The sequence below is a fragment of the Procambarus clarkii genome, chromosome 50 (assembly GCF_040958095.1).
Source record: "Procambarus clarkii isolate CNS0578487 chromosome 50, FALCON_Pclarkii_2.0, whole genome shotgun sequence".
In the NCBI taxonomy this organism is placed as follows: Eukaryota; Metazoa; Arthropoda; class Malacostraca; order Decapoda; family Cambaridae; genus Procambarus; species Procambarus clarkii.
The window spans coordinates 23,124,316-23,136,331 of NC_091199.1; the positions used below are offsets into that span (position 1 = coordinate 23,124,316).

Consider the following 12,016-nt stretch of genomic DNA (forward strand, 5'->3'; position numbering starts at 1 on the left):
CTTCCAGGACGAGCGTGTGTCTTGCTTTCCGACCGCCCCTCGCGGTCACCTGTCCCTCGATAGAATTCTTGGTGACTCGGATACTTTTGATATCGTTCGCCTTATGCGTTTTTGTTCTCGTATTGGCATCCTTGGTGATATTTAGCGCCCTCTGATTATTTTGCACATTTGATGGTGCTACATAGCCTTCCCGGTTTGGTGCCTTCTTTTGATAATTACTTACTTACTTAATCCAGCTTAATATCAGCCCCCAATACCATGAGCTTCTATCTTTTTAATCAGTCTTTCATGTGGCACTGTATCAAAAGCTTTGCTAAAGTCAAGGTACACAACATCACAATCCTTACCACTATCAACTGCCTCAACTATGTTACTCTACAATAATATAAATTGTCACAATTGTCAAAATGATGTACCTTGCATACATCAAATCTTTAGTGGATTATGCTGCACCTCTGCTTGCCTTGATGACTGAAAAAAAGCTTAAGGGGCTTGAAAACTTACTTAAATTAAAACAATAAAATTAAAGCAATAAATTAGGAAAGACCCATAAACCAAGATCTAAATATAGATGGGTGCCTTACCAATTGAAGGAGTGGTATACAAAAATGCATTATGCACTCACTTACCGTAACGGATTGTAGTATTTCAAAAATTTGTGGACTGATGGGGCAATTGCCACTCTCAGTCTGGCATAAAATTTCTATGCGTCAGCTTTCCAAAATAAAAATTTTGGGAATTCTCCAATGCTTGAATTGTTGTCTTCAGGTTCCCTACCTAAGAAAACAAAATTGTCAAAGTATCAAAGGAAATACATTCTGAAATAAAGAATACTAAAGAATAAGGATAATCAGCATCACTAATTACTGCAGCTGTCAATAGTTAAAGTGATTGGGAATAAACCATGTATCTAGATCTGCTAATAAACAATTACAGTACCACTGCCACCACTACTTCCTCTTCTACATTCACTAAAGGTGGATAATGATACCAACACAGTAGGGGGAGTACCTTGATACTGCTTCAGGAGGTTGACGTGGCACAACTGGGTCTTCCGCCGCCTATCTGGAGTCTCAAGAATGTAGTTGTGATTGTTTCTGCACTCCTTGATGCGGTAAGGTCCTGAAAACTTGTTTTGCAATGGAGAACCTGGGATAGGAAAATATGCCAACACGAAGTCTCCTGGTTTAAATTTCTTTTGTTTGCTGCATTGGTCAAAATGAATCTTCATCCTCTCCTGAGCTTTCAGTAGATTGTCATTAGCAAATTTACGCACTCTCTCTAGAATGTGTTTTAAGTTTTGAAGAAACTGGGGCACATTCTGAGGGTCACTGAGGTGGCATTATGTAGAGAATCTTTGAAAGCTTTGAGAGGAGTACGGCACTTACGTCCGTAGAGCATCTCATAAGGAGATACTCCTAGAGACTCATTGGGGAGACTTCTGAAAATGCACATGATGAGGTCAAGTTCTTTATCCCAGTCCTTCAAGGTTTCATTGCAAAATTTCTTTAGGAGTGTTTTAATAGTCTGATGACTACGTTCAAGAGAACCCTGTGAAGCAGGATGATAGGGGCTGGACAGTACCTGTGTGATGTTGAACTCTTCCAGTGTCTTCTTGAAGAGATCACTGGTGAAGTTGGTGCTACAGTCACTTTGAACCTCTCTTGGAAATCCATACTGGGTGAAGATCTTCAATAGGTGTTTCACCACAGTAGCAGCCGTAATGTTCTTTACTGGAACTGCTATGGGGAATCTGGTGGTAGGACACAAGATAGTTAGTATATAGGCGTTGCCAGAACTGGTCCGGGGTAAAGGACCAACACAGTCTATGATGAGTCTGTGGAAAGGTTCCGCAGGCACCTGAATAGGAGTCAATGGGGCCTGGGGAATAGAAATGTTAGGTTTACCTGCCATCTGACATGTATGACACTGTTGCACGTAACTTTTGACGTCTTTAACCATACCTGGCCAGTAGTAGTCTTGTCTGAACCGTGGTAGGTTTTGTTAAAACCATAGTGAGAAAGAGCTCCGTGGGCCAGGTGTAGAATATCGGGCCGTAGGCTGGTGGGAACCACTAGTTGTTCGACATTTGCAAAATCGTCGTCCTCCTTCAGCTTACTGGGTCTGTACCTCCGGTAGAGCAACTGATTCTCTAGGAAGAACCCAGGAATACTGTCAGGTGGAGTCTCAGCCTGGAAGAATAATGGTGTTAATGATAGATCTTCCCTCTGTAACTTACGGAACTTCAAACTAGTAAGATTCGGTGGTAGATTCTGATGGTCTTGAGGGACAGCGGTAGCAGTAGAGTCAGCTGGTTGCGGGCATGCAGCTTGTGCACGGGTGGTCACCAAAACCGGAGGAGAAACTTCATCACTTTCTTGGACCTCTGCTGAAACTTACTTAAAGATGGGATTGTCCACTACAGAGTTACACACCTGGGGTTTGTCCATGATGATCAGGTTGGACGGTTGCAGTTCTTCTGCCAAGTCGTTGCCGAGGAGAAGTTGCACTCCAGACATGGGAAAAGGCTTCTCCATGATGGCGACTTGGACTTCACCGGTCACAAAAGGACAATCCAGGTGGACTCTGGCGAGTGGATACGGAGTGGTAGCAGTGAGGTCAGTGATAAGGACGGTTTCCCCAGTGTAGATGATGTTAGGCACAGCTGATTTCAATATTATTGACTGAAGATCCGCTGGGTCCCTCAAGATCTTCAATTTGAAACGTCCCTCCGAATCTGTACCGTTGGTAGAGACAGTTCCAGGATACATGTGTTTGCTGAAGAGAGAAATATCATTAACAGGAACACCAACATTCATCACAGGCTTACCGGACTTAGGAGGAGTCGGTTTGGGTTTAGTTGTTTCATTGCCTTTGTATTGAGCTTTTCCACATCTATCTATGGTATGTCCATAGAGTTTTCAATACTTACAATACAATTGAGAGCTCGCTTGATCGGCACTCACTTTATCATAACTGTACCAAGACTTCTTACTGGAAGATGGTTCTGGTGTAAGCCGGTGGATGAGGCTGTAGGTGTCAGCTGACTTCGCACATTTGATGTAGTCGGTTTCTTCTTTATCTGCTAAATATAAACGGACGGAAGGGGAACACATCTCAAGAATTCCTAAACTAGCATGAGGTTGACGAGTTCTGAAAATGTAGAGACATGTGCTGCTTTCAGCCATTTCATGAAATATCTTTTCTTGGTATTGGCAAATTCTAGAAAGGTGGTGGTACTTGCCTTTAGATGATCACGGAATTTTCGTCTGTAGCTTTCGGTGGAGAAAAGGTAGGCGTCCAAAAGTGCTTGCTTCAGGGTCTGGTAGTCATTCTCAGACGCTAAGGTACTAAGAGTAACTGCAGCTCTACCTGTAAGATGCACTCTGAGAAGGGTAGACCATTGATCTGCAGGCCAGCTAAGTTTTTTTAACTAGGGTCTCAAAAGTGGTGAAAAATACATCGATCCCTGTCTCAACGAATGGTGGCATTAACTTACTTGCACGGGAGATATTGAAACTTACGGGAAGACTAGCTGTAGCTTGTTGGCGCTGAGTGTGGTGTGTAGTTTCCAACGCGAGTTCTTGTCGCCGGTATTCGAGAGCACTGTCAGCCTGCTGTTTAATGTACTCCCGTTGGATTTCCAGGTCACGTTGTTTTGCTTCAAGCTGTACTCGCTCACGCTCTCTGAATAGGGCCAGCTCAAGTTCCTTGAGGGTGGCTTCACGTTCCTGTTCTTCTTTCCTGATTGCAGCTTCTTCTTTCCTCAGGGCAGCCTCTCGTTCTTGTTCTTCTTTCCTGATTGCAGCTTCTTCTTTCCTCATTTGTAGAGCTTCTTTCTGTTGCTCCCGCTCGAGCTTTGCAAGTTCGAGCTTGAGTTTCATAGTTGTCAGAGCATGTCTATCTGCAATAAAATAATTTTCGTGAGTTTCAGAGTCACTCTTCCCTTCATCTAAGAGGTGATTCATTATTAAAATGTGCAATTCATTTTTGTTGGCTCCATGGGGAACATCTAGTTGATACTAATGTGTTAGAGTTTGTATTTCAGTCTTTTTGGCACGACTTAAGTTCCCTATTTCACCTGCTGGATCGTTACGGAAAGCTTGGAGACAAAACATGGTGAAAAATAGCAAATATATGTACAACGAATACTTGTGATATGGTAAGTGTCAGTAACAGGATAACGTGGCAACTGGAAACTATCCTGTGGAATTTAATATTTAACAATTAAAGTTAATTTTAGAATGGTAAATGATTAGTCAATCAAAATCGCAGGAAATCTTGTACCCGGTACTCAATGTAAGAGAATAAGGGCAAGAAAATCCTACTAAATAAATGAAACTGATAGTTTCTAAAACAAATGAAACATTTAATTGTTCCAAAAGTGAATAAGGTAGTCCAAGAATGTAGGCATACCTTGCCGAGTCTCTATAGGACAGAAGCAAGGGTTTTCCCACTAAATGAAATATGATGCTCACAGAATTAGCAAACTTTGTGCTCTGAAAAAAGAAAGCTAATTCCCTACCTAAGTAAATATCATCATCTCTGACCGACGTGTAGGGGTGCGAGTGTCAACTGGTGACGACAACTGCTGCTGAGGTCCCAACTCAGCAACGTAGTCTGTGCTAGAGGAACTATGGCCCTCTGTATCCTCCTTCCGTCGGATTGCAGAAGATAGGGTGCTTTGACCCAAAGACAAACCAGAGTACCAGGGTACCCAAAATGATGATCTGTCTGAGATTGAGAAATATCCTAGGGACAAAAGGTGGAAAACACGAGTAATAACACGGAGGGAGGGATGACCAATTAAGAGAATGACTGAGGCCTTCAGTCACCACGTAATCCAAATTTATCCAACACTCGCCATATGCTACTCTCGGAATGCACAATACACACAGCACCATATAAATATTAAAAGTATTGAAAATATTGAAAAGCAACTGTATCAAAGCCACGTACGCTTACCACAAATTGACGTTCTGGTACTAGTACCTGAGTGAAGCTCCCGGACAGGCCCCCATTAAATGTGACGGGAAAGTGTGGGAGTGTAGATGTTCGGCAGTCCTCCTAATGGCAGGTGTCAATGCCTAGTCACACTTACAAAAAAAAAATAAATAACTTGCCTGTTTATCTACAATAAAGTAAGGGAAGACACGCAAAACACATAGTATGAACAATGAAACTTTAATTAATATAGAAAACAAATTATAAACAAAGACAATCCCTTAACTATGTACAATGCAAACAAATGAGTCAAAAACGTATAATATTAATGAAGAATAGGGATGAAGTTACTCTACAATAATATAAATACAAAGTGAAAAATAATCAGGTGCTAAGAATATGGCGCTAGCTGAGAAACATCCACCTGATACACAGCGGATATCAGATAGTTGTTCACTGCTTGAGAGCACAAGGATATTCTGACTTCAATGGCTGGTTCAAGCCCAGACGTCGACTCAGGTAGAAGGCGCTGAGGTGCAGAAGTGCAGGTGTGCAGTCGGCAAGTCACCAATCAGGAGCAGACAGGCTGGGAAGGGTAGTTGGCTGGTTGATGATGAGCCAGCCTGGAGGGAGTGTGGAGTAGGGGGTGAGTCTTGGGTACGTTTGCCTCCTGGTCAAATCGTTTTGTGCTACTGGTAGACGTATCTTCAAGGTAGCATCTTATTCTTGTATAACATACGTAACTTGATGTAGAGAAGAGCAGGCTCAATCTCTCTTGAAAGAGATTATCGAGAAGAGAAAGAGATTAGTTTTCAGTCGCATATAGTCCTGAGGACCATTCAGGCTTGTTCGCATTTGTGTTCCTCACGTGTGCCCCAAAGAATGAGGTGATTTGATAAAATGCTATGCCCAAGATTACCATCCGAGTGCCGGCGGGGAAGTGGTTCAAATAGCTTCGGCTATCACTTCCTTTTGTTGGTCGTGATGGTCAAGCACATTAAGGCGTCCTGTAGTTACCAGTTGCGTTGCTCCTGGGAGTATGGGTTCGAGTCACTTCTGGGGTGTGAGTTTTCAGTCAAATATATATATATATATATATATATATATATATATATATATATATATATATATATATATATATATATATATATATATATATATATATATAGATATATATATATATATCGTACCTAGTAGCCAGAACGCACTTCTCAGCCTACTATGCAAGGCCCGATTTGCCTAATAAGCCAAGTTTTCATGAAATAATTGTTTTTCGACAACCTAACCTAACATAACATAACTTTTTCGGCTACCTAACCTAACCTAACCTATAAAGATAGGTTAGGTTAGGTTAGGTAGGGTTGGTTAGGTTCGGTCATATATCTACGTTTATTTTAACTCCAATAAAAAAAATTAACCTTATATATAATGAAATGGGTAGCCTTATCATTATATAAGAAAAAAATTTGAGAAAATATATTAATTCAGGAAAACTTGGCTTATTAGGCAAATCTGGCCTTGCATAGTAGGCTGAGAAGTGCGTTCTGGCTACTAGGTACGACATATATATATATATATATATACACACATATATATATATATATATATATATATATATATATATATATATATATATATATATATATATATATATATATATATATATAATATATATATATACACTACCAGCACCACTATCACCCACCATGGGAAACACTGGTGACACTACCAGCACCACCATCACCCATCATGGGAAACACTGGTGACACTGCCTGCACCACTATCATCCACAATGAGAAACATTAATGACACTACCAATACCACTATCACCCAAAATGAGAAACACTAATGACACTACCAGCACTACAATCAACCACCATTAGAAACATTGTTGACACTCTCAGCACCACTATCACCCACCATTTGAAACATTAGTGAAACTACCAACACCACTATCACCCTCCATGGGAAACACTAATGATATTACCAGCACCAATATCACCTGTGAGAAGAATCTGGAATATAGAAGTGGCTATTCAGGCACGTGTTGTGCCCATTGCACATTAAATTAAAAAAGAAAACAAAGTAAAAAAACTGCTTGGATCCTCTACTGTGTGAGAGCTTCGGGTAAAAACCAAAGAGAATAAAAACTTCAAACATTTAACATAACATAAATTACTTTAATTTTACACCGAAATGATAAGTAATAATTATTAAAAACAAAAACCGTAGTCACTTGGCTTTACACAAGATCAAAATGAGAAGTATGTTCAAGTGAAATTTTACGTTAACAACAAAGGTTAAAGTAGTGCACCAAAAGCTGGATGCATCTACAATCACCCAGAGAAGCAGGAGTAGATGTTACAGCTGAGGGGTACGGGAAGGGTAGTCTGGTGTGCTGGACGCTGGCAAGTCCTTATATATGAGGCATGATGTCATAGTTGGAGTGAATCCATCAGTTTCATCAAGAAGCCGACATTTAAACGAGGTAGTTAGCTGGTGGCGCCTGGTCAACCGGCGAGACATCAGGTACAGCTGTATCGGGTATGTAGGATGGAGAGGGGAGGTGATCTGTCTAGACGACAATACGTCTGAGCACGTATTGTTGTTGTCGTTGATGTTGAATCTTGATGTTGAAGCATGCAGATACGTTGGTGAATTAGCGGTAAAGGAACATGCCGTAAAGGAGCAGGCAGGATCTACTGCTAAGCCAGAGATTACCATAACAGCTCCTCCCTCTCCGAAGCCTGCCTGAGATGCTGCTGTGGAGTGGAGAGTCGAAGTGGGAGGTTCCACCTCATAGAGTTGCGAGAGTGCGTCGTTTGAGACGACGTTGTCCGAGATGTTGATAAGAAATATGTTGAGGGTGTAATGTTGCAGGGTTCAGTGAAGTATGAGTTGGATGGAGAATTGGTCCTGCTGTATGATCCGAAAGGGATTGTGGTCCGAGGAGTTGTTGATGAGATGTTAGCCTTGTGGATTGGATGGTTTGTTGTGTTGCACACTGGGAAGGATGTTGAGTGGCTCCTTTATGACTATAGTAGCTGGATGGCCTGATCCTATCTCGCTGCAGTGTCATGACGTTCCTAACGCCAGTGTTGCCGGCGTTGACATGGAAGACGAAGGGTTTCCTAACACCTGGCGAGGCGAGAATGAAATTAGTACAAGATAATGGTTTTAGCCGTTCAAATGAAATGGAGTGTGAGTTTGTCCTAAGATATTTTGGCTGAGGGCTGTTAAAGTTGTCGAAAGGAGCTCGCTTATTTGGATTTGTTTCGTAGGTAGGAAGATCTTTCCTAATCTTGGAGGTAGCTATCAAAGAGGTGGAACCATGGCAGTCAGGAGAAGCAAAATAATAAGGCTAGACTGTATCTGGGAGATGTTGGTTTACTTACACAGGTCCTTGGAGAGGATGGTGCCACAACTGCTCTGACTCTGCAGGGGATGTCCGCATTTAGGGCACTGTTTCACGAGGTGCTTCACAACGTTAGCAGCCGTACTATTCTTGACGAGAACTGCTATAGGGAACCCGGTTGGTAAGACACGGGATATTGCTGATATGTATGTTACCTGATCTTCTCTTGGGCAGAGGCCCAACATTTTTTACAATGAGCTTACCGAACCTTTCTGAGGGCACTGGGATCGGAATCAGTGGTGCCTTTGGATATGGGAGCGTTCAGCTTACCTGCCGTCTGACACGTGTGGCAGGTATTCACAAAGGTCTTGACGTCACGAACCATACCTGGCCAGTAGTAGTCTTGTTTCAGGGCGTTGTAAGTCTTGTTGAGGCCATAGTGTGAGAGAGGGCCATGGGCCAGACACATGATCTCTGGCCGTTGGCTAGTAGAGACTACCAGCTGGTTGACGTTAGCCCAATCGTCGTCCTCCTTTAACTTACTGGGTCTATATCTGAGGTATAGGATATGGTTATCAAAGAAAAACCCAGGGATAGAATCTGAGTGTGTCTGGTCCTGAAATAATCAAGGTGTTAGGTATATATCTTCTTTCTGCAACTTATGGACCTTCAACAGGTTGAGATTTGGTGGGAGGCCCTGAGAATCTTGAGGGACAGCTGGAGTGGCTGGTTGCGGTCGATCAGCTTGTGCATGCGTCGTCACCATGATTGGTTGGGAGATGTCCTCAGAATTGTTGGTCGGTTGAACGTGCTCTGCAACGTATTTCATAACAGGATTTCCCATGGAAAAGACACATACAGGTGGTTTGTCACTGAGGATAAGGTTCGTGGGTTCTTGATTTTCTGCCGAGTCATTGCCCAGGAGAAGTTGAACTCCTGGCATGGAGGAATGGTTTCTCCCTGGTGGCGACTTGGACTTCACCATGAACGAACGAACAATCCTGGTGGATTCTAACGAGTGGGTATATGGAGTGGTTGCAGTGAGGTCATTGATGAGGACAGTTTCTCCAATGTAGGTGACGTTGGGTGCAGTTGCTTTAGGGAGTATAGATTGAAGAGCAGCTGTGTCCCTTGATATTCACTTGGATCCTTCCCTCCTAATTTCCACCGCTGGCAAAGACAGTTCCAAGGTATAGGTGTCTGTGGAAGAGAAAAGAAAGACAGAGGCTGGATAATGGATATTCATTACAAGTTTATGAGTTTTAGGAGGAGGTGGTTTGGACTTGTGGGCCTCACTGTTGGATTTACAGCGAGGACTGGGACAATTTTCTATGGTATGCCCATACACTTTACAGTACCTGCAATAAAGCGAGTAGTTCACATCACCAGTACTCACTTTTGCATGCCTGACCAAAACGGTTTACCAGGAGGTGTGTCTGATGACGATCGGTGAATTAGGCTCTAAGTGTCAGCCAGCTGAAGGAATTCTTCCATCAAGATGAGATTAAGGAGATCTGCAAAGATGGTGATTTGAGCTGATACCAGCCACTTCTTTAGACATCTTGTCTTATTTTGGGCGAATTCTAAATAAGTAGTAGTAGCACTAGATTTGTTGTAATTTCTAAATCTACGTCTGTAACACTCTACTGATAGAAGGTAGGCATCAAGCACTGCCTTCAATACATAGTAGTCAGTCTCAGTAGCCAGAGAGCTGAGAGTCAAGGCAGCTCTACTTGTCAAATGGGATCTGAGACGTATCGACATTTACGTCGGAGCTCTAGTCTCTCTTGGTCACGTTCACGTTGTAGGCCAACTTGTTCCCTCTCACGTTCACGTTCCAATGCAGCTCGTTGTTCTAGGAGTTGAAGTTGTTCCTTCTCATGTTCACGTTGGAGTTCAGCTTATTCCCTCTGGTGGGCAGCTTGTTCTCTCTAGCTTCCCGTTCTTTTACCTTGAGAGTTTCCCTCTGACGTTCGCGCTCTATGTTGGCTAACTCGATCTTCAACTTCATGGCTGCCAAGGTGTTATCTGCAGTATGATGTTGTTCACGCATCTCTGGAGTGATTATGTCGTTTTCTAATGGTGCTCTAAAATTAATTATGGAGTTCAGATTTAGTGGCATCATGCAGAGGGAGTATTCAGTGGTAAGTGTCATCAATTCGGCTCTGGTAGCCCGAATAAGGGTACCAAGCTCTTCCTCTGGACTGGCGAGGAAGGCAGGAAGTCTGAACATTCTGAATGAGTGACGTGGCAAGACTGGCAACTTTAAACTATCCTGTGTGGAATTAATGATTAGGATAAGGAAAGATTACAAGAATTAAATTGATTAATAAAATCATGAATAGCGAAACAAAATTGTTTCGAGGTAGTACAAAGGAATGTAGGGACTAGTATACTCGGCATTCTATAAATGACGAGGATAAGAGAAAGGGGTGTTCTACTAAGACTAAATAATACTTACAGATCTACAATTTTTTGTGCTCTGGAAAAGAATGGTAAACTCCCTACCTGGGTAAATATTATGATCTCTGACCAAAAGCGTAGGTGACACTACCAGCACCACTATCACCCACCATGGTGACACTACCAGCACCACTATCACCCACCATGAGAAACACTGGTGACACTACCAGCACCACTATCACCCACCATGGTGACACTACCAGCACCACTATCACCCACCATGGTGACACTACCAGCACCACTATCACCCACCATGGTGACACTACCAGCACCACTATCACCCACCATGGTGACACTACCAGCACCACTATCACCCACCATGGTGACACTACCAGCACCACTATCACCCACCATGGTGACACTACCGGCACCACTATCACCCACCATGGTGACACTACCAGCACCACTATCACCCACCATGGTGACACTACCAGCACCACTATCACCCACCATGGTGACACTACCGGCACCACTATCACCCACCATGGGAAACACTGGTGACACTACCAGCACCACTATCACCCACCATGGTGACACTACCGGCACCACTATCACCCACCATGGTGACACTACCATCACCACTATCACCCACCATGGTGACACTACCGGCACCACTATCACCCACCATGGGAAACACTGGTGACACTACCAGCACCACTATCACCCACCATGGTGACACTACCAGCACCACTATCACCCACCATGGTGACACTACCAGCACCACTATCACCCACAATGGTGACACTACCAGCACCACTATCACCCACCATGGTGACACTACCAGCACCACTATCACCCACCATGGTGACACTACCAGCACCACTATCATCCACCATGATGACACTACCAGCACCACTATCACCCACCATGATGACACTACCAGCACCACTATCACCCACCATGATGACACTACCAGCACCACTATCACCCACCATGGTGACACTACCAGCACCACTATCACCCACCATGGTGACACTACCAGCACCACTATCACCCACCATGGTGACACTACCAGCACCACTATCACCCACCATGATGACACTACCAGCACCACTATCACCCACCATGATGACACTACCAGCACCACTATCACCCACCATGATGACACTACCAGCACCACTATCACCCACCATGATGACACTACCAGCACCACTATCACCCACCATGGTGACACTACCAGCACCACTATCACCCACCATGATGACACTACCAGCACCACTATCACCCACCATGGTGACACTACCAGCACCACTA

The 12,016-nt window shown here is 43.4% G+C and overlaps 1 protein-coding gene across 1 annotated transcript in view; it reads left to right on the forward strand.

Moving 5' to 3' along the window:
- Window positions 1-12,016, forward strand: part of LOC123772632 (uncharacterized) — a 155,724-nt gene that overhangs the window by 120,506 nt on the left and 23,202 nt on the right. The window lies entirely within an intron of this gene.